This window comes from Apium graveolens, chromosome 4, assembly GCF_009905375.1.
Source record: "Apium graveolens cultivar Ventura chromosome 4, ASM990537v1, whole genome shotgun sequence".
Taxonomy (NCBI): Eukaryota; Viridiplantae; Streptophyta; class Magnoliopsida; order Apiales; family Apiaceae; genus Apium; species Apium graveolens.
This window is the reverse complement of record NC_133650.1, coordinates 137926221-137937627: the sequence shown is the minus strand read 5'-3', so window position 1 is coordinate 137937627 and position 11407 is coordinate 137926221. Positions and strand designations below refer to the sequence as shown.

The 11407-nt window shown below is 34.5% G+C and overlaps 1 long non-coding RNA gene across 1 annotated transcript; it reads right to left on the bottom strand.

Annotated features, from left to right (window-relative positions):
* Nucleotides 1-5295: 5295 nt before the first annotated feature.
* LOC141720237 (uncharacterized) lies at nt 5296-7416 on the bottom strand. Its single transcript, XR_012574226.1, has 2 exons — nt 6569-7416; nt 5296-6494 (listed from the first exon to the last, which is right to left on the bottom strand). It is a non-coding gene; the product is annotated as an uncharacterized LOC141720237 (long non-coding RNA).
* Nucleotides 7417-11407: the final 3991 nt, after the last annotated feature.

Here is an 11407-nt window from a genome sequence, read left to right as displayed (position 1 = left end):
CTTTGTAATTGTCTGCCCATTGCCAGCAGCTCCTTCAACGTCTGTTACAGCTTTGCGAGGAACATGAGGGCATTTCTCAATGCAATCAACATACCTTTCATCTTGAGAGAGAAGATGCAGGTGCATTTTCACCTATCAATGGTGATATTCGTCTTTTTCTAGAAAAGGAATCTTTACTCTAACATCCTCCCTACTCATGTTGTTAGTTATTTTGATCTTTAGACTCTTAATGTGTCAAGAGCTTGCGCTGATACCAATTGTTATTCCTAAAAAATCTAACAATAGAATTACAGAAGGGGGGTTGAATATAATTCTTGGTTTCTTTTGGAAATTAAGAAAACTCTATACCAAAATATATCCATGTTTGAATATGCAAGTGTGTGGAAATAAAATATATAGGTATTTAAAACACAAAGTAATTAAACACAAAGATTTAAAAACTTTCTAGTGGATTGATCTTTTCCACTAGAAATATATTGATTGAGAACTCTGTGATGCAAGAATACACACAGCTGCTTACAAGTAAAGTTACAAAGAAAAAACAGAGAAATTCCTAACAGATATAGCTTTTTCTATTTCACAGTGCAATCGATTATTATTCTTCTTGTTACTCTTGGTTTATATATCAACAAGTTACATATGAAAAAGACAAACAAATAAAATAAAATGTCTAAGTCTAATCACATGTTTCTTCATCTCTCTATCCAGCATCTTTGTATATCTTCAAGTAAGCATGGAAATGGAAATACTTCTTTGTTCTCGTAAACCTGCTAATAGGTTGCCACATTCCTTTTGTATACAATCAAACCATGTGACTGTCAAGTCACTATCAATAGCTATTTGAATTTTTTATCCGTTGTGACTTTATAGATTATCTGTTGAGTCTTTATTGGGTCATCCGTTGATAGTATCTTGAGTCATCCGTCGAAGCCTTATAGAATCATCCGTTGAAAGTATTTTCATACCAGTTGACACAATTTCATTTATGCAAAATTACAAGGCATCTAATATTTACAATTAGCCAACCTATTTTGCATATCATTCTAGTAGTCAACATAACTTAGAATATCCTACAACCTCTAATTCTCTAAGACATTACAGTATACAAGAATGTGCTACAAAAACTTATTTAAACATAAGATACTCAATCAATGGATGAACAAGTGTGGTTATCCGTTGATAGTTACAAATACACTTAATTAAATCTACTAAGGTTTTTTTTGTGAAGTATCATCAAGCCTACAACATATTAACACTAAATATATTATATTTAGGATTGTATTGGAGTGTTGTATCATAATTTATATTTCAGTAATCATTTTTTATTTATGATTGTATTAAAAAAACATTACTTATTCTAGTAAGATATAATCTTAACCGTCTGTTTTTTATTTTATCAAATCAACAGTTGAGATTGTTTTGACGGTACTTGACCAAAGTTTTGGATAACAAGTACCTTACAATCATTATATGTTATATATAAAGGATATATTGAGTCTTCTTATAAATGCTTTTACTTCAACTTTCTCAAAATCTCATGTTCTTTTTTACCTTACCACATTAATCACGTTCCTCGAGTCTTAGACATTCATATGTGTTATTTTATAAATTTCGTACTTGTATTACTTAAATTCCCTTAAGGGCAAGATTACACAATAGAAAATCAGGAGCAGTAAAGCACCACTCCTTAATATATGACATTGAATAAGCAGTTTGTGCTAAGAATTGGCTACACTATTCGTAGATCGGCGAACAAATGCAACTAACACTTTTATAAAATGTTTAAGTAAATCCTGACAATCCTCAGCGAGCGTATGAAATTTCGATCTTCCTTGGAACCCATGCAGTGCATCAACTAAGAATTTAGCATCATACTCAATGATACATTTATACGATCTCCACTCCTGTATCCAAGATAAATCCTCCTTGAAACTTAAGGCTTCTGCTTCCCTCGCAAGTGGTCGATATCGCATTATATTTGTTCGGCTCGAAGAAAAGCTCTATGTTCATCCCACACTACACAATCCACTCCCACCTCATTCCCTAGACTACAAGCTGTATCTATATTAATTTTAAGCCACCCAGGTGGAGGCTTGAACCACTTTCTACTCCGACCTTGACTAGTGTCATGATTCTTTCCTTCTTCGTCTCGAGCTTTATCTCACTCCACAAGCATGTTAGAAGCCATTGATTTAACGTCAAATTTTGAAATGTACGCCTTCTCCCACACCCATCTATTATTTCTACTATACAAGCACCAACACAGCAACCCAATCATCCCGCAATGCTGATCACTATTAAATTCAAATTCCCATCACATCACATTTATAACTGTATCACTACCATCAGCCAATAGACTATTTTACAATCCCACTGGTGCCCAAATCTCCTTAACAAAAACACAGTTGAACAACACATGTACATCTATTTCTGTAATATCTTGACACCAAGAGCATAGATGCGATATATTGACCCAGTTTGTTGTGGGTAACACACCCCTAGCTGCACCCCAAACTAGATTAGTGGCCTTACCTGGGAGTTTCAATCACCATAGCTTCAACCAGAACTCCTGTCTATGCATTCTGATTCACCCCTTAACCGTCTATACCCACTTTTAACCGAAAAGTTATCGTCATCCTCCAAAATCCAGTACCAATCATCCTGTTTATCACTCCGAGGAATTGGAACTTGTTTTATAAGTTTCTTGTCACGCTCGTTACACAAGCTCTATAAAATTCCTACATTCCATCACGTCTTAGTAACATCCATAAAATTTTGCACCATTACTTGTTTCTACATCCCATCTATTCTTTTAGCCCTCCTAGGAATTTCTACGCCTGCTCCCACACCCAACTGTTGATACACTTCTCTTCTATTCTCAATTTCATGTTTGTTTCAAAATAATTATTATCAAGATTATGACTTACTAGCTTATATCCCGTCCGATGCAACATTTTTAAATTTTACCTTTTAAATTTTTTTATTTTTTAAAATTTATTTTTAAAATTTTTTAATGTGTAAATATAGTTATTTTTGACATTGTTGCATTATTATTTTTATTTTATATAGTTTTTTATAATATTGTTGTAACAGATATGCATATAATGTATTTAATTGGCAGAATACCTAATTGAAAGCAAGTCAAACTCAAGATATATTGTTGAACATCAGTTGAGACATTGCCAAAAAAACAATGACTTTTATTACTATTTGGAACCAGCCTCTAAACATTCGAAAAAATATGAAGTCCTTCGGTTAGAGCCATGACTGAAGTAGAATTCCCTTTACTAAATAAAAACACATCATCTGCGAAAATTAAATAGGATATTGATGCATCTTTAGCCAGCCAGTGATACGAGTAATCTGAACTAGCAGTTGTCTTCGTAATGCACGCAGTTATCACTTCCATAGCAATGACGAAGATATAAGGTGACAAGGGGTCCCCCTGTTGGAGGCCTGACTTGGCAGCAAAGTACCCTTCAATCGATCCATTAACTTTCACATAAAGTATACAAGATGATATGCATTTCATTACCCAGTTCGTAAAGGTAGAAGGGAACCCCATTTGTCTCATAGCTTATAATAAAAACTGCCAGTTGAGCGTATCAAATTCTTTTCTAATATCAACTTTTAGAGCACACCTTGGCTGACCAGATTGTAAGTGATAGTTTTTACACAATGCCTAGGCAAGCATAATATTGTCGCCTATAAGACGCTGAGCTACAAACGCAGACTGGCATGGTGATATGATAGCAGGTAAAACAAGTTTCAATCTTGCAGTTAGCATTTTAGAAATGCACTTGTAAAGAACATTACAACAGAAGATTAGACGATAATTAGACATCACTGTTGCTGGCTGGGACAAGCGCTATTGTAGAGGAGTTAATGATACATAGGAGGTGCAGAGAGTTGAAAAAGTATAAAATACCATTTGTAACCTCTTTATCAATGACTTCCTAAGCTTCTAAGAAGAACTCAACTGGGAGTCCATCAGGCCCTAGGCACTTATGTTTTGCCAAATGCTTTAAGGTACTCAACACATCAAACTCGATAAAAGGGGCAGCAAGAAAATCCTTATGCTCGTCTAACAGATGGGGTAAAACAATTTCTTCTGAAAATTCATTTACCTGGACATCACCTCCCAACATAGATTGAAAATAATCAACTGCCACTTCAGAGATTTTCTTATGAGATGTATGCGTATTTCCAGTAGAATTTGTCAACATGAGTATCTTGTTTGAGTTCCATCGACCCTTACAAGCATTGAAGAAATACCTGTTATTATTGTCACCACATTTCAGCCAATTCACTCTTGATTTTTGAATAAGGAACACCTCTTCTTCCTTTAAATGCTTTTGAAGATCTACTCTGAGATTAGCTTCCTCAGTAAACTGCTACTCTGTCGGATCTGATGTCATTGCGAGCTGAAAATCAAGAAGAGCATTACAAGCTACCTCTACTGCAGTATGAAGATTTCCCCTAGAATTATTAAGCCTCTATAACCCTACTTTGGATTTCTTAAGATTAGTGGTCAAAATAAACCAAGGATCACCAAAAATTTCTTCTTCCCAAGCTTCTTTAATAATGATCAAAAAATCCGGGGAGTCAAGCAAATACAGAAAGAACTGGAAAGGTTTGTGGATGCGAGAATACTCTTGAGTTATACTAATTATTATTGGACAGTGGTCTGATAACCCCCGAGGTAGAACCATATCATTAGACATAGTAAAACCCCAACCAGCTTCCATTAACAAGGCACCGATCAAGTTTTTTGAAGCAAGGATCAACTATACAACTATCCAACCAAGTTAATCTAGGCCCAGTACAACTTAAATCTGACAGATCCAATTGCACGATAAAATCACGAAACTCCAGCATACTACTAGTCCAAACCCTACCTTTATTAGTTTCTTCAGGACCTAAACATATATTAAAATCCCCTAATAAACTCCACGGAGTATTGTCCCCAATAAGATTTTGAAAACCTGTTAAATCCCTCCAAAGTAATCTTCTTTCCTGAGCAGTATTTAGGCCATACACAAAAGATACAGCAAGACTCTCCCCTGTTGCTAGTTTCTGAACGAGCAAGAAATTTGTTCAGTAGAAACCGAGATCACTGATACCTTCCAAATCGTGTTGTCCCAACCTAACCAAATCTTACCATTGGAGTGGTAATGATAGTTAAACACCCACGTGAAATGTGAGGAAAGATTCCTGGAAATGCGTTCAGCTGATTCTTGTTGGACATGAGTCTCCAATAATGCTATCATACTAATTTTATTGTGACGAATAAAATCCTTCACAAAATCTTGTTTATTATTCAAACCCCTAATATTATATGTACAAAAATCTACTAATATAGGATGAGTTAAGAAGATGAACCCCCAAGCGCCTTACGCGCCCGTTTCCCCTAAAATTTTGAAAGTTGCACTTGTTTCACTCCATACCTAGCTGCTCGCTTTTTGTCAATTTCATCCACTATTTTTAGTTTCTTAAAAGTGATTGCAGGAGATGGAGAGTCATTAGTCAAAGGACTAGAATAATAGAAGGGTTAGCAACATGAGCTTGTAATGTACATGTGCCTTTCTTCTTACCCACCGTGTGCCAACCCTCAACATCATTACCAGATTCACCAACAGTTGCCAAGCCCTCTCTAGACTCATTTTCATCAGCTCCTCCATCTTCTGCGCCTGTTGGGCCATTTGTAGGCTCCTCATTTTCATCACCTCCTCTATCATGAACCGTACTAGAGTCATTCTTCTCCACATTTGATGGCTGCTTAAGAGTAGAATCAATCTCCACATTAACTTGTTTTTGTTTCCAGACCCATTTCCTAGTGACATTAGGACAAGCACCAATCAGGTGGCCTAGATATTTACATCCTATGCAGATCAAAGGCTTATTAGGATAGCCTACCAGCACTATGGTGATAGATTTTTCATTAGAAACCGGGTCCAGCACTGTCACATCTAAAATGTTCGGTAAATCATTGCCAATCGTGTACTCGACACACATTTTTACAAAAGGCAAAACCTCTAGTTTAGAAGTTAACTCATTAGAATCTAATGGAGGCCCAATGGTACTAGCTAAACACTTAACCCTTCTTCCGTCCAATAACAATCTGGGACTTGTTCAAATCTTACCCAAAGAGGTAGTGACTTAACTGAGCCAACAGAAGCTCCCCAGGAAAGCATGACCAGAGGTTGTTTCTCCAAGTACCAAGTGCCTCTTGACTAAGCTTTATTCATGTTAGAAATTAAATCAAATTTAAAGTGGAACGTTCGATTATCTTTCTGCGAGACACCCAATAATCCACCTCCTTTATCCCACATGGTCTTCGCAAATTTACAAACTTTATTATTGGAGACAGTCCCCTTGGTAAATTTTCCGACAATGGTTGTTCTGAACTTATCATTGCCCTTTTTTAGCACATCATCTTGAGGGGTAACAACTGTTGATCCTTCAGGAAGAGGTACATAAGAAAATCTAATTTTCTGCATAATTGGAGCATCATTAACTACTTGTGACCAAGATTTGGTTTTAACAGGAGAATCTAATATAACATTACCTTGAGCAACTTTAGTACCCGAACTTTCACCAGAATTTCTCATGAGTAAATCATCAAATGCCTTGGGTATGTTACCTGTAGAATCAAACTCCTTATCTGTAATACCAATTTTCTTGTCTGTAACACCAATTCCCCCGCTCTTACCCGAAACAAAAGCGTGCTTAACTGGAATGCCACAATCATCCCTTTCGGTGCAAATTTTATTGAACAAGTTAGTGCTCCTCTCAAACTGTCCTACATAGTTGAACTGTTCTTTTTCAAGCTCTGCCCAAGATAGACCTTGTATTTCCATTGCCATCCATATTGCTCTAACCTTCTTCCTACGAGAAAAAAGCTCCTCTCTTTCATTCTAATTTGACGCATAGGCCAATTTTGATGCTCTGTTAATAGACATACGCTCCATAGCTTCTTAATGAGATTCATGGTGGGCCTCATCATCTGAATTATTCCAGTCTTCCATAACAACATTTTCTACAGGTATTCCACCCATGAGAGAGCTTGAAGTGACATGTTCTTCGCAACTAGTTCGCTCTCCACCACTCGCTATCAGAATCGGGAAGTCCTCTACTTCCCTACGAGACTGGATCTCGTCCATCGCATCATTATCCGTATCTTGCATAAAATTTGGCACAAAGTCTGAATAATAATTAACCATCTTGATAAAGTAATAAAAGATAATAGATTACAAGGTAATAATAATAAGAAATTTAGTGTTTGGGTTTTAGATTCAGCTAGAAGATGAAGGATTTAGGTTGGGCGTGTTTACATCTGATGAAGAAAAGGTGGGGAAAGGAAGGCGGCTAATCCAGGGTTACGTATTTTCTAGAGAGAAGGCAGATAGAGGGTGTAGAGAGAGAAACATTTTTTTTTAATATTTTGTTAATGAAAAATTAAATTACAACTATATATTATAAAATATCTAATCATATTATATCCACTATTGTATAATTGTATCATATATTGGTTTTTGAATAGTAGTAAAAATAATATAATCTTTTTATATTTATGATTGGTTAAATATGTTAATATATTATATTTACGATTGTATTAGAGTGTTATATCACAATTTGTATTTCAGTAACTATTTTTTATTTATGATTGTATTAAAAAAAATTACTTATTATAATAAGATATAATCTTAATCGTCTGTTTTTTATTTAATCAAATCAACAGTTGAGATTGTTTTGGCAGTACATGACCAAAGTTTTGGATAACAAATACCTTATGATCATTATATATTATATATATAAAGGATATAATGAGTCTGCTTATAAATGCTTTTACACATACATTATTATTTAAGGATCGTCTTTATACCAAAAATTTTACTTCAACTTTCTCAAAATCTAATGTTCTTTTTTACCCTCCCACATTAATCACGTTCCTCGAGTATTAGAGATTCGTATGTGTTTTTTGAAAATTTCGTACTTGCAGTATTTAAAATCCCTCAAGGGCAAGATTACACAATAGAAAATCAGGAGCAGTAAAACACCACTCCTTAACACATGACATTGAATAAGCAGTTTATGCTAATGAATGGGCTACACTATTCGTAGATCGGTGAACAAACACAACTAACACTTTTATAAAGTGTTTAAGTAAATCCTGACAATCCTCAACGAGCGTATGAAATGTCGATCTTCCTTGGCAACCATGAAGTGCATCAACTAAGATTTAGCATCCTACGCAAAGATACATTTATACGATCTCCACTCCTGCATCCAAGATAAAGCCTCCTTGAAACTTAAGGCTTCTACTTCCCTCGCAAGTGGTCGACCTCACATTATATTTGTTCGGCTCGAAGAAAAGCTCTATGTTCATCCCATACTACACAACCCACCTTATTTCCTTGACTACAAACTGTATCTGTATTAATTTTAAGCCACCTAGGCGGGGGCTTGAACCACTTTCTATTCCGACCTTGACCAGTGTCATGATTCTGTCCTTCTTCGTCTCGAGCTTTATCCCACTCCACAAGCATGTTAGAAGCCATTGATTTAACGCCAAATTTTGAAATATACGCCTTCTCCCACACCCATCTATTGCTTCTACTTCACAAGCACCAACACAGCAACCCAATCATCCCACAATGCTGATCACTAATTAATTCAAACGCCCGTCGCACCACATTTATAACCGTATCACTACATCAGCCAATACACTATTTTGCAATCCCACTGGTGCCCAAACCTCCTTAACAAAAACACAGTTGAACAAAACATGTACATCTGTTTCTGTAATATCTTGACACCAAGAGCATAGATGCGATATATTGACCCAATTTGTACCGTAGTGCATTTGTTGTGGGTAACACACCCCTAGCTGCATGCCAAACTAGATTAGTGGCTTTCAATGACCATAGCTTCAACCAGAACTTTCTGTCTACGCATTCTGATTCACCCTTAACTATCTATACCCACTTAACCGAAAAGTTATAGTCATCCTCCAAAATCCAGTACCAATCATCCAGTTTATCACTCCCGGGAATTGAAACTTGTTGTATAAGTTTCTTGTCACGCTCGTTACACAAGCCCCGTAAAATTTCTATATCCCATCACGTCTTAGTAACATCCATAAAATTCTGCACCATTACTTGTTTCTACATCCCATCTATTCCTTCAGCCCTCCTAGGAATTTCTATACCTGCTCCCACACCCAACTATTGACACACTTCTCTTCTATTCTCAGTTTCATGTTTCTTTTGAATTTTTATTATCAAGATTATGAGTTACTAGCTAATATCCCGTGCGATGCAACATTTTTAAATTTTACCTTTTTAACTTTAATTTTTTTTAAATTTATTTTTAAAATTTTTAATATGTATATATAGTTATTTTTGACACTATTGCATTATTGTTTTTATTTTTTATAGTTTTTATAATATTATTGTAACATATATGCATATATTGAAAAATATATTAATGAGAAATTAAATTACAGCTATATATTATAAAATATCTAATCATATTATATCCACTATTGTATAATTGTATCTTATATTGGTTTTTGAATAGTAGTAAAAATAATATAATCTTTTTATATTTATGATTGGTTAAATTTGTTAATATTATATTTAGGATTGTATTAGAGTGTTATATCAAAATTTATATTTCATTAATCATTTTTTATTTATGATTGTATTAAAAAATTTACTTATTCTAATAAGATATAATCTTAATCTTCTGTTTTTTATTTGATCAAATCAATAGTTGAGATTGTTTTGGCGGTAAACAAAATTTTGGATAACAAATACCTTACGATCATTATATATTATATATAAAGGATATATTGAGTCTTTTTATAAATGCTTTTACTTATACATTATTATTTAAGGATCGTCTTTATACCGAAAATTTAACATTAACTTTCTCAAAATCTCATGTTCTCTTTTACCTTCCCATATTAAATCACGTTCCTCGAGTCTTAGAAATTCATATTTGCTTTTTTGAGAATGTCGTACTTGCATTATTTAAAATCCCTCATGGGAAAGATTACACTAAATCATACTCCTTGTCGACAAGAGACAGGTCATTTAGCAGCTTCTGAAATCTGTCATAGATCTCAGCTAAGGACTCATTCTCTCTTGAGTCAAAGTGCTCATATTCTTGAGTAAGAACTGTCCCCCTCTTCTTCTTGATATCAGTTGTGCCTTGACACTTTACTTCTAAAGCATCCCATATCTCTTTTGTTGTTTTACATCCAATAACTCTATTGGACATAACACTATCAAGACTGTTGTGCAAGATGTGTCTGACTTTTACATCCTTCATAATAGATGAAAGATCTTTAGGAGTGTAGTCCTTCCTTTCTTTGTCAACCATCTTTTCTGGTTCTCCTGCAACAGAAACAGCTACCTTCATTGGTTTATAAGGACCATCATAAATCCTGCTTAGATATTTAGGATATGTATCTTCCAAGCACATGGCCATACAGACTTTCCATATTGCATATTCATGTATCTTTGGAATTGGCACCTTGATGGATTCATACCTACTCATGTCGCTACTAATCTGTGATGTGGCTGGGGGTGGTGGTTGTGGATTCTATGGTGCTTCTTTTTCTAGCCATTAAAGATTGATTTTCAGATCTTAAACTGTTTGTATGTCAACAACAAGTTCTGATACCAATTGTTAGGTCTGTAATCAACTGTAGAGGGGATGAATACAGTTTATGCAAATTATTTGACAAAGCTTCAAAAGAATCAACAGTTTTTATATTAACAGATAAAAACTGATTACAAATATACTCTCTCAAAAGGATGAATAAATATCCTTGAGAGCTGCTAGGTTATGCGAATGATATAACAATGTTTGCAATGCTTATAGCATGGACCTAATCTATGCTTTATATAGAGCACAGTTACACAATCTGTAATATCCGGGAAAATTATGTGAATATTATGTGTTAAATAAATAAATATTTTGTGTTTTATAAATTTAAGGTGATTATTGCCATGATATTAGTTGTTATAATTGTTATGTGTGTTTCCGTTCGGGCCAAGAATTTTTTTTTGATTAATTAATATGTGTTTAAACTGCAATTATATGAATCGATATGCAATTCGAACTCGTATTTATTTGCATATTTATTAAGATACTCGTTTTATTTCATTTTACGCGTGTTTCAATACATTTTATGTGTTATCGGGTTTTTCTGGTAATTTAGGGATCGTTCCTGTTTTTCAAAAATCATTGGACCGGGACCCCACCGGGACGACAAACCCCACAAAATCGGTGTTTTTATTTTGATAAAATTATTCGTATTTCAAATACCCTTTATTTTTGTATTTTCGAATTATTCGCAATTTTTGGGGAATTTTGACATTAATTTTGTATTTTA